General features: G+C 38.7%; 1 protein-coding gene across 16 annotated transcripts in view; it reads right to left on the reverse strand.

The window, feature by feature from the left end:
• Window positions 1-13,432, reverse strand: part of nrcama (neuronal cell adhesion molecule a) — a 74,038-nt gene extending 60,606 nt beyond the window's left edge. For 9 of the 16 annotated variants that reach the window (XM_055006581.1, XM_055006574.1, XM_055006572.1 and 6 more), the window contains exon 1: window positions 13,213-13,432. The gene's annotated coding sequence lies outside the window, so the exon portion shown is untranslated. The remainder of the gene's footprint in view (window positions 1-13,212) is intronic. The other 7 variants (XM_055006577.1, XM_055006579.1, XM_023288299.3 and 4 more) reach the window with 2 other exon arrangements.
• Window positions 13,433-21,687: the final 8,255 nt, after the last annotated feature.

Raw genomic sequence — 21,687 nt, forward strand, 5'->3', positions numbered from 1 at the left:
CCAACCCTGGAAGCAGGTAGAAAATGGATGCTTGGATGCCCAGTAAAAGCATACATTTGAAAAGCATTGCATTTGATGTCTGCATCTGCGAGTCGCCCATCACAATGTCCATCCATCCACTGTCTACACAATTGTTAACCCTTTGATGCACAACAAGGGTCAAGAGATACCCGTTTTCCATTGAATATGGGTCACTTTTGACCCATGTTGTGCATCAAAGGGTTAATCCTCATTAGGGTCGCGGGGATGGTAGAGCCTAACCCAGCTGACTTAGCGTGAAGGCAGGGGACACATTGGACAGGTCACCAGTGTATCACAGGGCTACACAAAAGGACAAACAAGCACACTCACATTCGCATCTATTCATATCTATAGACAATTTAGAATTATCAATTAACCTCAGCTTGTTTTTGGACTTTGGGAGGAAGCCAAAACACCAAGTGAAAATCCACTCATTCACAGGGAGAACATGCAAACTCCACACAGAAGGATCCCAGGCTCAGGTTGAGGCATGAATCCTCCAGCTGTGAGGCGGTAGCGCTAACCACCAAGCCACTGTGCAGCCCTCATCACAATGAGAATAGGCATAATAATGCATTGATTCCATTACAGGAGAAACCCAACAACCTTTGCAATTAGGTGCGCAGTATATGTGCAGATAATGGTATTCGTTCAAAATGAGTCGGAAAGTATTGGCATATTGAATCGAAGCAAAACTCCAATATTATGCTTCCCTAGTAACTCTTTCATCTCTATTTTACAAGATTGGAAAGACAAACTCAAAACTGACCCCCAAGTTGAATCAGCAGCTCTTACAGTCTCGACACAATACCACAAATTATAAGAACATTGTTATTTCCTGCACTAATGTTGGTTGGGGTTTGTCTGCACTCCATAGTTTCAAAAATTTGCAGTTTCACTCCAACGTGCCTTTTAATGTTTTTCCATTATATTACTTCATGCGTATGGGGGTAAAGAAAATATTGCCGTTATCAAGAGGGTGCAAGTTGATGCTACCTTGTATTCCTTTTGCTCTAATATAAGGTACACACACATCAGTCACGACTTCCCTAAAAAAATAAAACAGTCTTGGAAGACAGGATAAAAATCGATATGTGCAAATGGAGATTACAGATAAGGAGGTGGGTAGCCGCAAAATGCAATAACATTACATCAAGGCTGTGCATTATTTACCACCAATAAAATGTAGTTAAACTAATTATAGGCTATATCAGTCAAGTGCTTATGTGTCTACTGAGAGAGGGATGGACAGATTTCTGAAAGTTTCAAACACTTTAAGATAGTCACACACAATGCTGAAGTACAGTGGCATTAACTGTGACAGTGAAAGTGATCCAACAGTTGCAGGACACTCCCTTGTCACCTAATAGCTGGTTATGTGAGTGTGTGCACAGAGGAAACTACCATGGGAAAAGTAGGTGATACCCATTTTAGAAAAGGAGCTGCTCTTCCACTTATTAATGGGCCTTTTGTAGAGAGAATATCTCCCAGGTAATATATCACATAGCTGCAATGGATGGCTGGCTCGAATGAATATGTAACAAAGCAAAGGGGTTTCCTATGCTGCCGCAGTCATCAAAACCAAGGCTCTATGAGACTGTTTGCTCATCTTTCTTTTTTGTCTTGGGTTATTGTGTGGACAAAAAAGAAAGAACGCATACTTCACATGATATACAATACATAGACATGGACGGTCTCTAGCTGTGAATATCAAGTAGGTCTAAGAAACAGACCAAGCCAAGAGCTGTGTTCCCAACATTTCCATTAAAAAAACTAGCAGAAAAAACCCCAAAAAATATTTGGTGTCTGTAGCCAGTGGGTAGAAACCAAGTGCTGGCTTGTATTTAGCTGGGTAAAGGTTAAATGGGCTTTGTGAGTCATGGTTCAGAGCAGAGAGTGGAGGAGAGACCGAGTGGGTTGAGGGTCAATACCAGCAGTGTGCATACGGTGGGAAAATGCTGGGAAGACACGGGGGAAAAGAAAAGCTGGGCAAACAGGCGCAGTGCAGATCCATGTGCATCCCTTCAAGGCAGGAAGTAATTACAATTTAAAAAAATGTGGATGCGTTCAAATGTCATATTTTGTAACGTCATTTTGATGGCACAACAAGCTTGTGTCCATGACATTTCCACAGGAAAATGTGCAATCATATTGATGTCAGCTGGAAAAAACACTTACATAACTTGCTTTCAAGTAAAATGATTTCACTTGCTTTGATTTTTAGCTCAATATATCAACTGCTGCTATCAAATAAAGGTCAAAATGACAAAAAGAATAAAAAGATGTCACACTCTGGGCAGTTTTACTGGCCATGTACTTCAGTGATATGGAAGAGATGCTAATCATTGAAACATATGGCTGTCATAACAAAACTAGAGCTGCTGGTTCACAATTAAGTCCTTAACGTGGTCAATTATCTGTGCCCTGGTACAAAAGCAAACAGTTCTAAGGAAAATGTACAGCAGAATATCTTGAGGGACAAGACCTCCAAATCTAAAGGCCAGGGTTTGCTGCTGGAAACTGGGAGATTCGTCTCTCGGTGTTTGGGGATGAGTTGCTGCCCCAAGCAAAGACATTTATGTATCTTGGGATCTCTTTCACGAGTGATACAAAAATGGAGACTGAAATGAACAGAAAGACTGCGGCAGCATCAGCAATAATACGTGCATTGCATGGAACTGTCTTGAAGATGGAGCTACGCCGGAAGGCAAAGCTTTCAATTTACCCTTCAATCACCAGTGGTCATGAGCTCTGTACCCATGATCTCATTCCTTTGATCGCTACCCAATCAGTCGAAATGAGATTCCTCGGTTGGGTGACTGGGCTCAGCCTTTGAGATAGGGCGAAGAGCTTGGACATCCGGAGGGAGCTCAGAGTAGAGTTGCAGCTCCTTCGTGTCAAAAGCAGGCAGCTAGGGTATTTCAGGCTTCTAATTAGGATGGGTCCTAGATGCCTGGGAGGAGACCTCGGGGTAGACTCAGAACCTACTGGAGGAATTACATATCTCATCTAGTCTGGGATGCCTTCAGATCAACCCAGGGGGAGCTGGAAAATGTTGATGGGTAGAGAGATGTCTGGATTGCCCTGCTTAGCCTGCTGCCACCAGATAAGAAAATGGATGGGTGGACGATCTGGAGATTTGGATGTACCATAGTGTTCCTGCTTCCAAATGACAAATGGTTTATCTGGGACTGGCAATGTTTTACTGATTGGTATTGACAAGAACCCCAGCCCGTTTCATTATTTACATCTCCTGTCAGACTTGTAAATTTAAAAAAAAATTGTAAATTCTGCAGCAATATCAATCAATACTTGATTACTTGATAATAATAATAATTGAGCAAACACTTGAGCCACAGACACAGCTGTTACAAATTCAACCAGGTTATAGGCTAAATGTATTTCTTTTCGACTAGATTTAAGGATAGAATCAGATTTATAGCCATTAAGCCTCACAGAAGGCTTTGTCATGGTGACCCTTTACTTGCTAATCTCCCACAACACTCTACTCACCAACCCGGAAGTGCCTGCCTCACTAAGCATCAGTGTGTAAGCAGCATGTCGCTGTTGTAGCTGCTAGTTTAAACTACTACAAGTACAGTATTATTGACAGGAACAGCAAATCAATCTGAGCGGTTGTTACATGATTAATGATGGGGAAAAGAGAAAAAAAAAAAAAACAAAGTTCTGATACCAAAATCAGTTTTTAGTTTTTGGATTTTTTTTCTCTAATCTGATGGTGAGTTATCAGATTATTTGAATATTTACTGAAATTAAATCATGTGAGAAGTTGAGAGGGATAAATCCCTACTTGGTGGAGCCATAAACAACTCAGACATCTGAATTTTGAGCCATCTACACATTGCCACTGGTTTATTCTTTGACAATGTGCTGCATTTTAAAAAAAAAGTAGTTATCTTATCCATTCGCTCAAATCTTCATCTTAAAAGTAACTGTCAGATGAAGGTAGTTGAGCAGATAGTCTAATGTTTACATCTGTAATGCAGTGGAGTAGAAGTATGAAGCAGCATAAAATGGAAATACTCAAGTAAAGTTCAAGTACTTCAAAACAGTTCTAAAGCACGGTATTTAAATAAATGTGCTTAGTCACTTTATCTAACCGATTACAGCAAAACTTCTTGAAAATTAAATTGATTTTTGAAGGATGAGTAGAAGTTTCGCTAATTGTATGGATGAGAACATGTTGGAAGGTGCCCTTCATTCTCGTTGATGTTCCTTCAAGTGAACATACACATATAGATACGTAAATCAGAAACTGCCTATAGAACTACATCTCTGTTGCCTTTGTGCAGGTAATCTGCCTGATTTCAATCTCGCTGTAAGTATCATCACTGTATATCTTCACAATCTGAGCAGGGACATCAAGGTTATCTGTTTCCCACAGAACACAGATCAAGAAAGCAAAGAGCGCAGAACAGATAGAAGCTAATTCAGTAGAAAATGATACCTGATCACAATCTGTTCTTTCTTTTGATTAGTGCCAGCCACACAGAATCACAAAAAAACCCCAAGAAACAAACTGAAGTACAATTCACTTTGGCAAAATCAAGCAAAACATCAACAATATTTCCCGGCAAGCCTACAGAGGAGTGCCCAGAAGACAACAGAGACATCTTCGGTTAAAGTGGGGCTGTCTCATACTATATCTCACGTCAAACTGCAATAAGCTAAAGTGCTAAGACAGCAGCCGGGGATGGATTGTGTCAGGGGGCAAAAAAAACCAAGGTGAGTAACACAGGCGAGCTCTGATAGGACAATGCAGAGTATCTGGCAACCCCCAAAAAACAACCAGCGCAGCAGTTTCAAGGGTGAAAGAGACGGAGTGGCAGAGTGCGGCATAATCACTGATGTGAAATGCCATTGACTCATACGGGCGGACATCCAGATGCATCAAATGATGCTGAGTAAGAATAAAAAGGAAATGACTTATTCTTACAGTAAGTCATAGTCCCACAGAGGCTGCTCTACATCAGGCCAGCTGATATCAAAACAAATGCTGAAAGTACATTTAAATGGGTTAATGCATTGTTTACAGCTGCAAACACACTTTGTATTACGGTCATTTTTTTAAAATAAATTATTCAATATATTTTAAGCACCAGCTAATCCACTGGTGAAATGCGAAGCATATGCATTGTTGCAATAGCTTGAGCATGTTAGCAAGTCACTCATTCAGCACAAATGAAATAAAAAGCTGGAATAAACAAGTATTAAAGGCTTTAAAATGACAGATGCATCTCGTTGTGTCCTCTTGCAAGGCCCATCAACATGAGGCTCTGTCTGTCTTTAATTGGTTTATCAGTTAGCAGATGCAACTTAAGCTGATGGATGGCTTTTCAGCGCTGAGAACTTGCTCTGTTCTTCGTCCTCTTCATCTGCTTTCTGCACAAGTTTATCTTTTGCTACAAAGACATTCTTTCAGTGCAAGCAGAGGACTCTCGGTGAAGGAATGGCCTTCTTTCTGGGGTCAGACGAGGAGGATCAAGGACTTATTCAGACCCGATCAAACTGGAGGTGCTTGATTACCAGACAGGGCGACTTTCTTTGGAGAAAAATCCACCATAAGATGTAGGAAAATCCACTACTTTCACTGTACTGGTGTAGAAGGGTCTTATATAGGTGTGGTTCGGATGCCGTCTGCTTTGGTCTAGTGAAACAGCTTTAACAGCAATACATAATTACACACTCTACAAATCATGCATGAAGGCCTTCAGATAAATTCCCCATCAAACTAATCTCCTCTCATGGCCAGAGGTTAAAAAAAAAATCTGCTAAATAAAGCGATGATGCAGTTCAACACAGCAGCGTATAAGCAAAGAAAAAAAATAATCAGTCAAAGCTTACAGATTCAATTAAACCCTGTCAAAACATCTTTTAATAATCACTGCTGAGGCTGGTTGGTTCACACCCGTCATGTGACGCTGGTGCCTTGAACCAATCGGATGTTTGGCGTGATAAGGGGACTTCTTTAATGGCTTCTTTGACCTAAATCCTCACTAATCATTTTAGAGCTGTGACAAAGATTCTGCTGGATGGGGGGGTAATATTATTTTTAAGCCTATTGTACAGTGAATTAAGCTCACACTGCTGGGATTTAAACATTGCTCCTTTGTTTCCAGCTAAAAAAAGAAGAGGATATACAGTCGATCTCCATATGCCCTAGAGGATTTAAATTATTTTGATTTTTTTTCTACTCTCTTGACACTTTTTGTCAAATCCGTACAATACTGATGCCACTTTTCCTTCTTAAACAAAACCTATAATAAAAAATCCAACCACATAAGGGTAATATTTGATGAAAACATGACTGAATTTGGTGGTTTTAATATAGAAATGTGCCGTTTCGCATAGAAAATCCCACCTCTACTGAAAACAATGCTTGCCCGCATATGTCTCGGTATGTGAAAGTGAAATCAGCCGTTCAGACAGATACACTGATATGTTTTTACACTCAGCAAGTGACAGCTACTACCAGTCTGGCAGCTCCTCTGCTCTCACCCACTCGCCCATCTGCTGCCCACCTGATCCACACAAACAACTCATCTGCAGCCTACAGGCAGAGCCGAGCCTACCGATGGCCTTCTGTGCAAAAGAGGTGAATTGAAAGTGTAATTATTGACCTTTTATGCTGACTTTGTGTCCATTGTGTGCATATGCAAGCATCAGTGTGCATTCTGTGTGTGTGCGTTCAGTAGTTCAGCAGCAGTGTCTCCTTTTGTTAATCTCCAGTGAGCTTCAGATGAGTCCTGGCACAGCTGGTGATCACAGCAGCACATTCTTCTTCTTCTACTCTTCATTCTCCTTCACTCTCTCTTCACCACAGCTTTTGCTTCCTCATTCATTTTCATTTCTCTTGTCTTCACTCTGTTCTCTAATATTGCGCCTTGCTATTTTTCCTCTTTTCTCGAGTGAAATAATGACAAAGGAGACATTTTAGCAATTATTGAATTGTTTAAGTTATTAAACTAATACCAAAGCCAAGTATTTGTAGGTTCAGACTTTTGAAATGAAAAATGTTGAGTTTAATCTTATTTTAAATTGAATATTTTTAGCTTTACAACCACTGAAATTTGCAATTTGATTTGCTGTTTTGGGAGGTTGTAACACTTTTTTGATATCTTCAAAAAATATTTTTAAGATTAATAAATTTGCTCATTTATTTTGATTAATTATGTAGATAACTGTTTAAAGAGCATTTTTTCCTCAAAAATTAACACAATTATTCCTTTTTTAAAATTGAACAGATGCATGTAGCAACCTGCTCCTGAAAGAAATGTCAGTAGAAATCAAATTTCAGCACTAAAAGCAATAATACCTTGATACTGATGTTGATTTTTCAAAGCTAAATGGCTTAAAACATTGTTAAAAATGTTCTGAATACATAGATTAATGTCTATAAAATCTATATAATCTTACACTGAGACAGTAAATACTGTATGTTGCATAGGGCTGTAAATATAATTACTTTTATAGTCAACTAATGGTAAAATTATCTCACCAGTTATCATTTTGTGTGGAAGAAAAGTACAATCACAATCTCTAGGTCCAAGTCTACATATTTAAATCATTTGTTTCATCACACTGGAGAATAGTTTTGCCTTAAAAGTGACTTCATTCATCAATTATTTTAAAAAGTCGCAGATTATAAGTTTAAGCTGAAGAAGTTGAGTTGGAACAATTACTTTCATTGTCGATTATTTTCTCCATTAATCAATTAGTTGTTTGGTGTATAAAATGTCAGAAAACGACGATCACTGTTTCCAAAAGCCCAAAATGACCTTAAATGTCTTATTCGGTCTTCTATCCAATGATATTGAGTTTACTGTCAAAAAGGAGGACAGAAAATTGAAAATATTCCCACTAAAGGAGGCAGAATTAGAGAATTTTTTTCCTCTTAAAAATCACTTAAACTGATTAATTGTTTATTAAAATAGTGAATTAATTTACTAGATGAAAACTAATCAATTGATTGCTGCAGCTCTTATAATGAATTTGATGTGTAACAAAACACACTGGCAAAAGGAACTTTCAGTGTGTTTATCTGCTCGTAGTAAACTGAGTTGGTTTCTTCCTGAAATGAAATCTACCCGACACAAACCCAGCTGATTTATTGTTCCCCTTCTAGCCCCTTGCTGTGCCAAACTAGGTCTCCCCCATCTTCCAGCAATAACATCCTTTTCTAAAAAAAGGAAAAAACACAATTAAAAACCATCTGTCTCGTATGGAAGGCCGAGAGAACAACAGCATCTGCTCCACCAGCACAAGTCTGAACGTCAGACTCTGGCTCTGGCTTGAACTCGTCCCCATTTTCCAATCCATCAATCTCCAGCCACTCATGCTAATTTAACGGAAACAGCCAACCCAAACATGAAAGCCAAAGGGGGTACAGGGAAGGATGTGGGGCGCTGTTTACGCTCCTCCCACGGTAAACCCACCATCATCGCTGCAGGGTGCCATTAACCCAAAGCCTGTGTGGCGCTAATTGTCTTTATTTGGCTTCAGCTTCCACAGAGGTCTCAGTGATATCTGGGAGGAACTCGTACATCTGGACTGAGACAAAACCCCAGAATGCTGCTGTTATGACTTCATTAACATGTGCACCTGCATACTTCATAGATGACTGCTGATGGAGAGACGACCCCTGGGGATGAATTAAATGACAGAAGCAATGTTTTCTTGTTGTGGCGGCGCCTGAAGCAGCTCACGGTTTTAGAATCCTAAATGCAATTTCAGTGTAGTATGTAGCGTTTCAAAGACTCTAACTGATTTAGCATCTTCTCAGTATATCAAGTGCAGATTTATGTGCATCTTTAGCTCTAAAATATTTCATTTCATTATGCCTGACATAAATCAGAGACATTTTCATAATTGTTTATTTGTTTAAGTTATTTAATTAAGGGGAAAAGTTGATTAAAAGTTCTGAAATGTCCAAATTTCTTCACTTTTCTGTTCTCTTTTTCATCTATTTTTCACATTTTATTATGGTTTCAATTTGAAATTTGAAAACTTCATTAAGAAGTTGTACCATTTATCACTATTTTCTAACATTTTACCAAAAAAGTTATTAGTTAAAAAAAGACCAAATTTCAAATTTAATTATTAAATTTTCTCCTAATTTAATAGCTGTATGTAGCAACCTGCTCTTGAAAGAAATGGCAGTAAAAAAAATTAAGTTAGCCATAAAAATAATATTGGCTTAATATTGCTTTTTAAAGATTAATGACTTTAAACACTGTTAAAAATTATTCATTTTAGTGTTTAGTGTAATAATTTCTTTGTGTTTCTGCATTTAATTTTACTTTACAATAAACACTTGGATTTCTAACTATCTGAAGACTTGAAATTTGAAGACTTCATCAGGAAATTGTAACATTTTGTCACAATTTTCTGACTATTAAGAAAATGAAAAAGGCATCATATTAATAAAAAATAAATTGGCTATTTTTTTGATCATATACACTATTGTTTATTGTTACTTTCATTCATTTCTTTCATTCAAAATTATCCTCTTTATTTAATAGATGCATGTAGCAACCTGCTCCGGGAAGAAATTGCAGTAAAAATCAAATATCAGCAGTAAAACCATTATTAGCTTGATAGTGATATTGCTTTTTAAATTTGATTGGCTTAAAAGAAAAATAAAATGAAAGAAAACATTCTAAAGACACTGATTCTTAATAAATAAATGTCTGTTCCTGTGACTATATGTATTCATTTTCTTTGTGTAATTGTTGCTGATTCATGTTTCTGGCTGAAAAAAATCGACTAAATCCGGCTTTTGATGCTTCATTGTAGTTATTTACCTCTTAAAAATGCTCCAATCCACAAAAACAAAGTTTCACAGAATGAAATCTGTCACTTGTCACAGTGAAAAAGAAAGGATCTGACCTCAACCCTGATCCCCGAAGCAGCCTGAAAGCAATATTCAGCGTCTCCCTTGTCTCCAGATTGTGCCATCACTTAGGTGACATGGGGCAGAATGAGAATGCACCAAGAACCCACCATAAGCTCCATCACCCGACTCCTGGCCTAATGGGCCGTGGATAAATGGGGGGAGCGACGTTGACGCTGCATCGGCCGTGAGTAATGGCTCTGCTCTGACAGTCTGGGGAGTTGTCACAGGAGACTGAAGTCATGTCGTCTCATGTCTCGTGGGGGGGAAGGAGGCTCGCCAACAGCCGTCACGATGCCCTCACTGCCAACACACGACACCTGTCACGCCTTGAGATTACAAAATAAGTGATTTATTTTCAAACTGAGATGCAGCAATTGAGAAAATGACTCCTAGTCTTGTCAAATTTAAGCAAATGATGTCTTTTCCTGAGTAAATTGAACACTTTAATACACCAGATGTTAGAAAGATTATTTTAAAGTGCTATAATATGTTTGAGTATGGTTGAATATACCTTTTTACAGCAGCAGAACTTCTAACTTGTCATGGCAGAAAGAGCAAAGGAATTACTCATATAATAATGGTGCCTCTGTTCTATTCAAGTGCCTTGATGGAATTCAGCCATTATTTCATTTTACACCTGAGCTTTTCCTACTGCGACTTGTCAAAATGTTTCACAAGAAAAGGTCTTTTCTATTAGGGAGTTCCACTGATGCAAAGCACGACTGTGAAATGAATGCTGAGTAAATATTGCAATTAAAAACAAGAGAGAACGGATATTTGGAAGTTACAACTCTGTAAAATCTGTTGTTTTCTTTGGACGTCTGTAGATAAACTCAACTACTGGTTAAAATGTTTAAAGAAATAAAACCACAGGAGACAACTAGAGTCAAACATGCCTTCGTTCTGTTTCTGTGTAATAATATTAAGGCAGAAATGCTGACTAGAACTTTCACAATCTAGGTTAGCAGGCTGATACTAGCATCGTGGTGCAGCCTCAATGCAACACAACTGCAGGTCTCCCATTCAATGCAACACTTCTGAATAAGAAGCCTGCAGAGTTTTTATGTAGAATTGAAGTGAATCAGCTCCGGAGTTGCAGCAAAACTGGCTTAGGGTCAGAGTGAACACACTGCATGGAGTCATATTGTACCGCAGAGTGTTACAACAACAGCAGATGCTGACTGCAAATATTAACACTGCATGAAACAACTCACCCCTTTCAAATTCCACAGCGACACATAGTGCCATTCTTCTTAGCGTCACAATGATTCCTGCTGCTCTGGTCGCACAAGATCGTAGCGTTCAAGCAAACACATCATGCTTGATGCAATACCACAGTTTGAAAGTCAGCGATCACAACAGATAAAAAACAGAGTCCTTTAAATGAGAACGAGAACACAATGTTGCAACAATAAACACCGAATCCCATCTATAATTGAGCATATATAAAATATGTATCCTGTCATACCTCACTCTCAGCTGCAAACACCAACAGAGTTCGGTCTACAATCCACTCTACAGTGCAACTAAAACATCGGTTATCTCGTATTATCGGCCGATATTGATGGATTGGTATTGGCGTATATGTTGCTCAAAATGAACACATAATTTTAAAGGATATAATGCAGAAAAAGACACTTGGGGTAACTTGAAATGAAATGATTCCATCACATAGTTTGTCCAGAGCAGCTCTAGTGTTCAAAACACTTTCTGCAGCACATGTAGCAGAGCTGACAGTGGTGCAGAGTCATGTGGTGTCTTCATGGTAAGCTGTGAAGTCGTTTGTCAAATAAATTGCTGAAAAGCTAATAAAAGTCAACCCTATCATTTCCACTTTTGCTATAGCCAACATGTACATACACTACCATTCAAATGCTTGGACGCATCTTCTCATTCAGGTTTTTTTTATTTTTATTTTATTTTATACATTGTATATTAATACTGAAGACATCTAAACTATAACAGAATGCACATGGAATTATGTTGTAAACAAAAAAAGTGTTAATCTTCAGTATTAATCTACAATGTAGAAAATAATACGAAGAAATGAAAAGCACTGAAGGAGAAGGTGTGTCCAAACTTTTGACTGGTAGTGTATATATACAGTATTGACTAATGCATGAATACTAGAACTTCTTACTGCCTAAAATCAATATCGACCCCAAAAAATCCAATAATGGTCTGACTCTGGTCCACATTCCACCATTGCTTCATGTGCAATTGTCTTTTACCTCCTCTAGCAGATTCATATCTGCAAACACAGAGAGCTTACTCATAACTATACTTTGACTCGAATTGAGTGGATTATCTTTTTCATCTTTACTGCTTATTTGCCTCATCATTTTTAAACATTATAGGGCAAAAAGCATGAAATCTTTCTGCACTTTTGCTTCAAGCTGACCGAAATGAACAATCAGTGCATCAATTTTGATGATTATTTAGTTTATTATTTAATAATTATTTCAACTCTGAAAATGCGAATAATTAGGCTGATAGTTCCTTTACAATGTTTTTTTTTTTTTTTTACCCTTGACAAATGATGTTCACTTCAGCTGCTCATTAAATCTTACAATACTGTCTTGTCATGTTTTGTCCTTCTCTGTCTTTGCTTTTCAACTCGTGCTAAAGGACATCTCTTCCTCAACTGTTCAGAATTAGACAAAAAAAAAAAAAGCATCAACAATTCCCTCATTTTAAGGAAGAAGCGACGATCAGGATAGGTCACAGGGCCTTTATTTGAAAACAGGGCCTTCCTCGCTTTGCTTTCTCCCGCCTTCAAGTGAAAACACTTGAAATGAGAGCCGGAGGAGCTGAGCTACAGCTGGCAGCATCTCTAGCAGACATCAAATAATCGGCTCAGCGCTGCGGGCCTCTGCTGAAAACCTTCCTGCCTGCACCGGCCGGCAGCAAACCCTGCTGCAGCAGCTCAACAGACGCATCCAACACAACAGCTCCATCCTCACACCGCTTTCCGCCTCCTATCTGCCTGCTTTGATGCTCCCTCCTCAATATGCAGCGCACAGACTGCAACGGTCTGCCTTTGATGCTCTGCACAATCCTCACAAAAAAAAGAAAAAAAACACGACAATCTGAATCAGGCGCCTCCATATTGCGATATTTGCACCTGGTCCTGCAACATGAACCAGCATCAGTGGGAGAATGAGCTGAATAACTGACAGACACTGCAGCGTTATTCTCAAAGCGACATGTGTGGAAGATCCGTGTTTAAAAATAAGAATTAATAATACAAAAAATAAAAGCACGATCAGACTCACCGATTGCTGCAAACCGGCTTCCTCCTCCTCCGTCAATGTGGATGCTGCTGGTAGATGATGATGATGAGGAGTGTGTGTGTGAGTGTGACTGAGTGTGTGTGTGTGTGTGTGTGTGTTAGAGGGACCGTGTCCGGCTGGTGTGTCTGTCCCCCCTTCAGCCGCTGCAACAGCAAGCTGCGGTCCGCTCGGATCCTCCGCTTCTCCTCACCAGCTCCCCTCCGCTGTCAAAACCAGCAGCCGCACAGATCCTATATGCTTCAGACAGGATGACGCACTCCTCCCCGGAAAGCCTGGCCCACTTTCACACAGCTGTGAGTGTCTCCATGGCTGATTAGTCACTTTAACCCTCCTGTCGTCTTCATTTACGGGCACCAAAAAATACTGTTTCCTTGTCTGAAAAAAATCCAAAAATTCGGCCAAAAATTTCCCCAATTTTCGGAAAATTTGCAAAACTTTCAGGAAGAAAATTTCAATAATTCCTTAAAAGTTTCCCTTAAGAGTTTTATTTTATAAACCCCCCCCAAATTTGGCAAGAAAATTCTTGTAAATGTTTTCAAAAACTGAGTAAAAATCTTACAAAAAAATCCTAAAAATATCTAAAGTTATTCCACATATATCAGTTAAACTTCTAATATTTTCTTTAAGAACATTCACAAAAAAAAATCAACCAAAATCCAGCAAAATTCGCTGGATTTTGGTTGATTTTTTTGTGAATGTTTTCAAAAAACATTTTTAACATTTTTTTCCACCAAAAAAATGTTCAAAGATTTCCCAAAAATGTTGAAAATGTGGACATCAGAAGTTTCACTGTGAAAATATTTTTTTTCTCCACATTTTCAAACTTTAAAACAGGTCAATTTTGACCCGCAGAACAACACGACTATATTCAACTACTATATTCAGGCTAGATGCATTTAATAACTAAAATGTAAAGTGGAGGGACACAATCATTAAACTGCCAGGATGTTCAGTGGACCACACGTTCATAAAAACACATAAAATAAATAAATCAGCACATGCAACATTACGCTTTTCACTAGTTTGTGCAATATTTGCTAAATATCATGTGTATTCTTGCAGTTTTTATGTCTAATATGTCCCATTGCATGTGATATTATTTTATCACCTCAAAATCATTGCCAGTATTACTTATTGTTTTTTCCATTCAACTTAATATTCTAGCTTACCAGTGATGTATCACACTTACATCTTATTGCTTTTTTTCTCACAGTATAGTTTTTTTGAGCAATATCTGGCAAAAGAATTTCCTTTGCGATTGATGAAGTTTTATTTTATCTCATATTATCATTGTTTTCTTTCCACAACGAGCCTTTCACACTGATAATTTAGTCAGAATTTTATCACAGTGGATAAATAGTTACAGTATCTTCTAGAAAAAGTCTTCTGATAATTCAGTGCTTAAAAGTACAATGTATTGAAATTTAAAAATGGCCGAAACATTTACTACTTTGTGCATAAGATGTATATATAAAGTTAGAAAATCCAAACTAACATCACTCAGCAACGCCTAAAAGAAGAGCGCACTGCCATTCCGGTGCTTAGTGAACATGGATATAGTCAGACTGCCACTGATTTGAAAGCAGCAGCAGAACTGTTCATTACAACCTTTACGTTAACATAACACGGCTCCTCCAGGAGCTACAAAGGGAAATACATCAGAGTGACACCACTTCGTTTTCCGCCTATCTTTGAGTCGCTCCCAGTCCGGTGAAAACAGTCGCAACTGCAGCGACCCCATTTAACGAGCGGCAGCAGAGAAACCTGCACACAGACACGAGCAATAAACAGAAACCCTGCAGAGCATCACCTATTTATCTAATACTGGGTGGTAGTAATAATGTACAGAAACCTGTAACCTACACTGTCAAAAATTATTCAAATCTGACAACAATGGTGCCAGAAAAAATCTGTTATAATTTTAAAAAAGTGTAAGAACAGTTATTGTATGTACCGCAAACGCAGTATGTCACTGTTAACAGTTGGAACTCTACCCAACTAAGGAAATTATTGTACTTCTTGAAAAATAAATGTAAAAAAACAAAAAATATCACTCATACAGTGCACACTTTTAAATGACTGACATGTAATAGACAGAAAAATACCTTAAATATAGAAGAATTTATATTAGAGAAAAGGAAAAATATATATATAATTTAACAGATGAAACACCTTTAGCAAAGAAAAGGTAGAAAAGTTACCACAATACATACAAAAACTAGAGAAAAACTGTAATTGTAAATTGTAAAACAGAACGCAATTGTTCAAGGTTTTGGCTTTTTAACGGTTAAGAAGTAAATTTAAAAAACTAAAAATCTGTGATTTTATGACCTGTAGTTCAACAAAACTGAAAAATCATCTCTAAAATAACAGGAAATGTTCAAAAAAGTACAGTGTATACGTCCGTGTAAATCATCAGCAAGTTTTGTATTGATGTTAAAATGTTTTTTTCTGAATTCAGAAATTTTCCTTATTGATTTTTTTTCTAGATCATTTTATATTTGTTTCTATTTTAAAATTCATTTAGCAGTTTAATCACTGGCACTTACAGTAGTTTGAGAAACGCTCCCACAGACAATATCTAGCACAGTTATGGCTCCAATAATCTATTCTTCCAAAATCACAACACAAAACAGCATCCAGAGAACTAGTAAGAGAAAGGTGTCAAACTCATTTTAGTTCAGGGGCCATTCAGCCCAATTTGATCTCAAGTGGGCCGGAGCAGTAAAATCACAACATAATAACCTGTAAATAACCACAATTCCAAATTTTTCTTTTGTTTTAGTGCAAATAGTACATTCTGAAAATGTTCACATTTAAAGAACTATCTTTTAACAAAACATTATGAACAACCTGAAATTTCTCAAGAAAAGTAAGCTAAATTTCAGCAACATTACGCCTCAGTTTATTATTTACACATTACAACTTACAGATCACAGTGTTTCTACAAAGGAACAAAACATTTAGTCACCGGTATCAGATGCAAAATGACCAAAACGAGACACAGAACAACAAAAAAATTAGACAAACAACACGAAACAAAACAGACAAAAAAATTAAACAAATGAGACAAACAAGACCAAAAATCACAAAAGCGAGAAACAAAACAATAAAAAAGTAGACTAACAACACAAGCCAGACAAAACCCCCCCCCCAAAAAAACGATACAAAACATCGAACAAAGCAAAACACAAAATGACAAAAATAAGACAAAAAACACAAGCAAGACATAAAGGAAACACAAAACGACAAAAACGAGAAACAAAACGACAAAAACATGACACAAATAACAAAAGTCAAGTTATTTTAAATGTATAGTTTTACAATCTTACAATTTGCAGTTAATGTCTTCTCTGTAATTTTCACAATTTGCAAAGTCACCCGGCGGGCCGGATTTGACCATCTGTGGGGCCGGTTTTGGCCTGCGGGCCGCATGTTTGACACCCCTGTAGTAAGGAGTCAGTGGGTCTTCTAGACAACATATATTCCAAAAAAAAAAGTGAAATTGTGAGTAAAAAGTGTCGTTTCTAGAGGATTTCCATGACAGGTGTTTCTGTGCCACCATCACCAGACAGGTGGTGGATGCCGAGCTGCTGTCAAACACTCCGCCACACTTCACCTTATTACCAACCCACATCACATTATGAACCGCAGGACCTCGTTCTCACATGACAGCGACACCCTTCACCCATCCGGCGTCGCTCAATTACAAACGGACGTCCGAGCATGTCTTCCACACATCATCAGCAGTCGCCATCAGCATCCGTAAAGTTCTGCCTGTTTCTCTCTCACACTCATCATTTCACACTCATTTTATGTCAGTAAAAGTGCAAAAAATCAAACCAGCGAGCTCAGTTTTTACAACTGTGTCTTGCTCATGCGTAGCTCCCCATGAGGCATGTTCACATGAGCAGCATCGCGTGAAAAAAAGAGGTAAACATGTACAGTTCCTCCACATGATAAGTGCATTTAGTAACAGTCATCCGGGCCGAGGGGCATAAATAGTGAGTAATGCTCCTTTAACGGTGATAAGGCCACAGGGAAGGTGTTTCAGCCATAAAGCTCCTCGCAAAACATGACTAAACTTGAGATAAAAAATGTGTTGGTGCGTCAGTACATGCACCACACGGCTCACTGATTTCAATGCATTCTTTCTCTTTATAGGTGTGACTAAGATGATCTTTCCAGAGTGTTGATCTAGAAGATTACAGACGTTGGGTGCAGACAGCGTATTCTGACATTTCACGTTTCAGGGTAAATAGGATGTGTTTGTGTGTGCAGGTGTGTCCGAAAGCTAACCGACTGGCGGAGGTCTGTGGAGAGCCACACCACTGTGCAAACTGTTTCTGCTCAATGAAGAGACGTGATGGTGGACAGATTTTTTTCTTTTTTTTTTTTTTTTTTTTTACAATGCAACATAACAGAAATACCAAAGTCAAGTGTGAAATGCCAATATATTTTCATTTTCGCTGCTGAAGAAGTGTCAGATATCTTACAAACTCTATAAGCACACCATATTGCCTGATTAGATTTGTGCTCAAGTCATTTTTCAGTATCATTTTACACTTTAAAACTCTACTCCAGAGCTTCACTGTGTGCTTTAAAACCAGTTTGTACAGTTCAGGTTATATTACAGAAAGACAAAGTCTCTTTGATACTCACCAGAGACGTGCTTCCACACTGTTATTGTTTACACAGCAGCTCTCCTAACTTGGTCAGAGAGCTACAGTGATGTAAAGCAGCTGGGCTCCTTCCTCCCACTGATGGGCTTCTTCACACCACTTATGCTGACGTGACCCAGGTAAGAAGAAGAAGAAGGGGAATCATCAGGAGGAAGATGCAGCGGGAAAGTGATTTTGTCCTCTGCTGAGCCATGAAGCCATTTCTTCTTCCTTATTTGTGGGCTTCACGTGGACGTCTAACCCCAGGGGGACTCATTTGTTGGCTCGCTTGCAGATCTAGAGCTGCTGTAAACTCATAGATTGTGATCACATGTTTAGGGCTGGTTATGTAATAGTGAATATACAGGCAGGTGACATATTAAAGGAAAAACCTGAATCTGTTCCGTAAAGGGGATCCGGTGGCTTTTGTATGCTGTAAGGGGAATTTAGCTGGATTGATTTGCATCTACTTAAAGGGAAACGTTACAGCAAATCAATACATTAGAGGTGACTAAATGGTTTAAGGCGTATGAAAATGATTTGAATTAAAGTCTATGGCCTTCACAGACACCAGATCTCAACTTGACTGAACTCCTATGAGAAATGTTGAGACTTCAAGATTCAAATTTTCTGTATTTGTCATTTGTCTGTGCACCTATGTACACAAAAAAAGAGAAAAAACTCAGAAATATCATTCCCCTAGCCCATGGGTGGGCAAACTTTTTGGCTCAGGGGCCACATTGAGTTTTGAAATTCGACAGACGGGACAGACCAGCATCAGATGGATGGAGATTGTGCAAACTAATATGAATTACATGTTAAAGACATTACTGACAAAGTAAAGAATACTCACATTCAGTTTTCATGGGAACAGTGTTGTTGGTCACCCTTTTTTGCCAGTGCATCAAAGTCTGGTGTCAATTTGGTTGTGGCAATTCTCAGGATAGATCTGAGGTTTTCATCAGTTAACTGGGATCTGTGGTGTGCTTTGTTGATGTTCATCACGCTAAACAGCTGCTCACATAGGTAGATCTTAACCAGCAGACATGAGAGTGGTAAAGCAAGTCCTGGTGATCAGCATCAGTTCTTCAAGAAACTTAATGAACTAACGATGCTTAAGCCCTCTCGCTCCTATAAAGTTGAGTTTTACGACTAGCTTCACGACATGATCAAGATGCAAAACAGACTTACAGAACGCTTCCTGATGGATTATGCAGTGGAGGAAAATCACATCCAGCTCAGGGTTTTCCTCCTTCACTTTATCCTGGATTCTTTTCAGCAGCCCGATGTTTTTTCCTGTCAAGTTTGGCGATCCATCCTTGATGACATTGGCGAGTTTACACCAAGGCAACTTCAGCCTCTCGATGACCCCAGACACCCTGTCATACAAGTCCTCTGCTCCTGTTTCCCCCTTCATGGATTCCATGGTCAAAAATTACCCCGTTGTCTCAAAACTGTCATTAATCCCTCGAATAAAAATTAAAAGCTGAGCAGTGTCTTTTATGTCATTACTTTCGTCCAGTGCTAATGAATATAACTTGAAAGACTCCGTTTTTTCGTTCAGTGAGCTGGCTAAGTCTTCACAGATTAGTTCAGCACAGCGAGTAACTGTCCTGCGTGATAAACTAATTTTTTCAAATTTGTTTTTGCTCTCTGGACACAGCAGACCTGCTGTCTCTACCATGCGTTCTTTCAAAAGCTCCCCTTCGGAGAAAGGCTAGCTAGCCTTTGCTATTTTGAATGCTAGCAAATAACTTGCCTTCGTGCTTGACTCTTGAATCGTAGTTTGTGGAAGAAAGTATTTTGCTGAGTGTGTAAACTGGCTGCTAACCTCTGAGCCGTAGCTGTCCGTTCTGTGCTAACTGGTTGCTAGCATAGTTAGCATGCTTCGTGGAAAAGTGTCGGCTGATATTGTATTCTTTAAAAACCGCAACGGTGTCATTGCAAATAAGACATACAGCCTTTGAACGGACTTTAGCGAAAAAATATTTAGTAGTCCACTCCTTCTGAAACACTCACTGTCGACTTTTCTTTCCTTTGATCCACTCCTTGTTACAGCAGCTCAATGCAGTTGCAAAGTAGAAGAAGAGAGAATAAACCAACAAAGGTCACTTGTGTCTGGAGGGCGCCATCTAGTGGGGTCAACAGAAACGCCGGGTTCTGCAGGAGAAGGCCAAATGAATGCGGTCTTTACAGTAATTTCGTCAATTCTAATATTGACCAAATTATTTCGCGGGCCGGATTGAAAAGCCCAAAGGGCTGTATGTGGCCCGGGGGCTGTAGTTTGCCCATGCCTGCCCTAGCCTAAATAAGTACCACATAAAAGGCAACAATCAAGACTAGGTTAAAAAAAAGTAATAAAAATTCTAATAAATAGAAGCCGCTAGAAAAAAATAACATAAAAACATTCAAAAACAATAGTAGAGCAGGAGCTTGAGCACAATGCTATAAATTTCAGATTCTGGACTGATGTTTGATAGCACTCTCCTCCACTTTCATCAGAACACCACATGGAAGAATAGCGTTCTATCCTTCCTGTAAATTTTTGAGGACTTGGAGATTCAACACCAAACCAAATGAAGGCCCAAGATCTTACTATGACACTTAATATTGGTTTGTCCTTTAATTTGTCACCCGTCTCTGTGTGTAGCTACATTTGTGAACAAAAGCTTAGGTAAACTCGTACAGACCATCTTGAGTTTCCAGTGACTTTAGATGGAATCACCAAAACACAACTGGGCATTTTGGTTCTTTCATAGATTTATTGTGGCTCTTCTTGAAAAATGACAAAATTTTGGATGCAGTTGGGTGTTCCAACAAGACAATGACCCCAACTCACATCAAAAGTGGCAAAGACATGCTTAAATCAAACTAGAATTAAGGTTTCTGAACAGGTCTCCCCAAAGCTCTCACTTAAACCCCATCAAGAACCCAGTGAAATGCGCCAATTCCGTCAAGAGGAGTGAAAGATCCAACCAAAAGTTTGTGGATGGCCACCAAAAGCATGCAGTTGAGGTAAAAATGGCCAAAGGACCAAAATTTAGAATTTCTGTATGTGTATTTTTTGACCAATTCTGTCAAGAGGAGTCAAAGATCCAACCAAAAGTTTGTGGATGGTCAACAAAAGTGTCCAGTTGAGGTAAAAATGGCCAAAGAACAAACAGTTAGAATTGGTGTATGTATATTACAGACCCAGCAGATTTTGAACCAAAATGAATGACAGCTTTTGTGACAAAGATACGCATTTCAATCATTTCATCACAGAAAATTCTGAGTTATGTGAAGCTATAGTCATTGGAAACTCAAGACATGGTCTTTACAAGTGTAGGTAAACTTTAGTTCACAATTGTACAACTTACTGAGTGAGACTGGAATACTGCTGTGCATTTAAAAACAAAGCAAAGCCACGATAAAACAAGGTGAGACAACTTGCAATAACATCGTCTCACATGCCGCGCTGCTGTTTGCATAAGAGGATGGCACATCCTGGCAGACGTTAGGCTGATAAACATACGAGCCAACTAAACAAGAAGGGAAAAAAAGACCGTGGCTCTGGCTTGTGAGCAGCGTTAAATGTGATCACTTTTCTGTGCATTGCAACGTCAACGGACAAAAATCTTTTTAAAGCGGCCAAATAAAAACAGGTTGATTGTGTAACACATTTCTGCCAGATCAGGGACAATTTTAGGCAAACGTGGGCGCACATACATTGAGAAGATTGTAAATGAGAAGGGAGCTATAACAGTTGCTAGGGAACACCATAAGACCACACAATCCAATTCTGCTTGAGGAAGAG

This window comes from Amphiprion ocellaris, chromosome 21 (assembly GCF_022539595.1).
Source record: "Amphiprion ocellaris isolate individual 3 ecotype Okinawa chromosome 21, ASM2253959v1, whole genome shotgun sequence".
Lineage (NCBI taxonomy): Eukaryota > Metazoa > Chordata > Actinopteri > Pomacentridae > Amphiprion > Amphiprion ocellaris.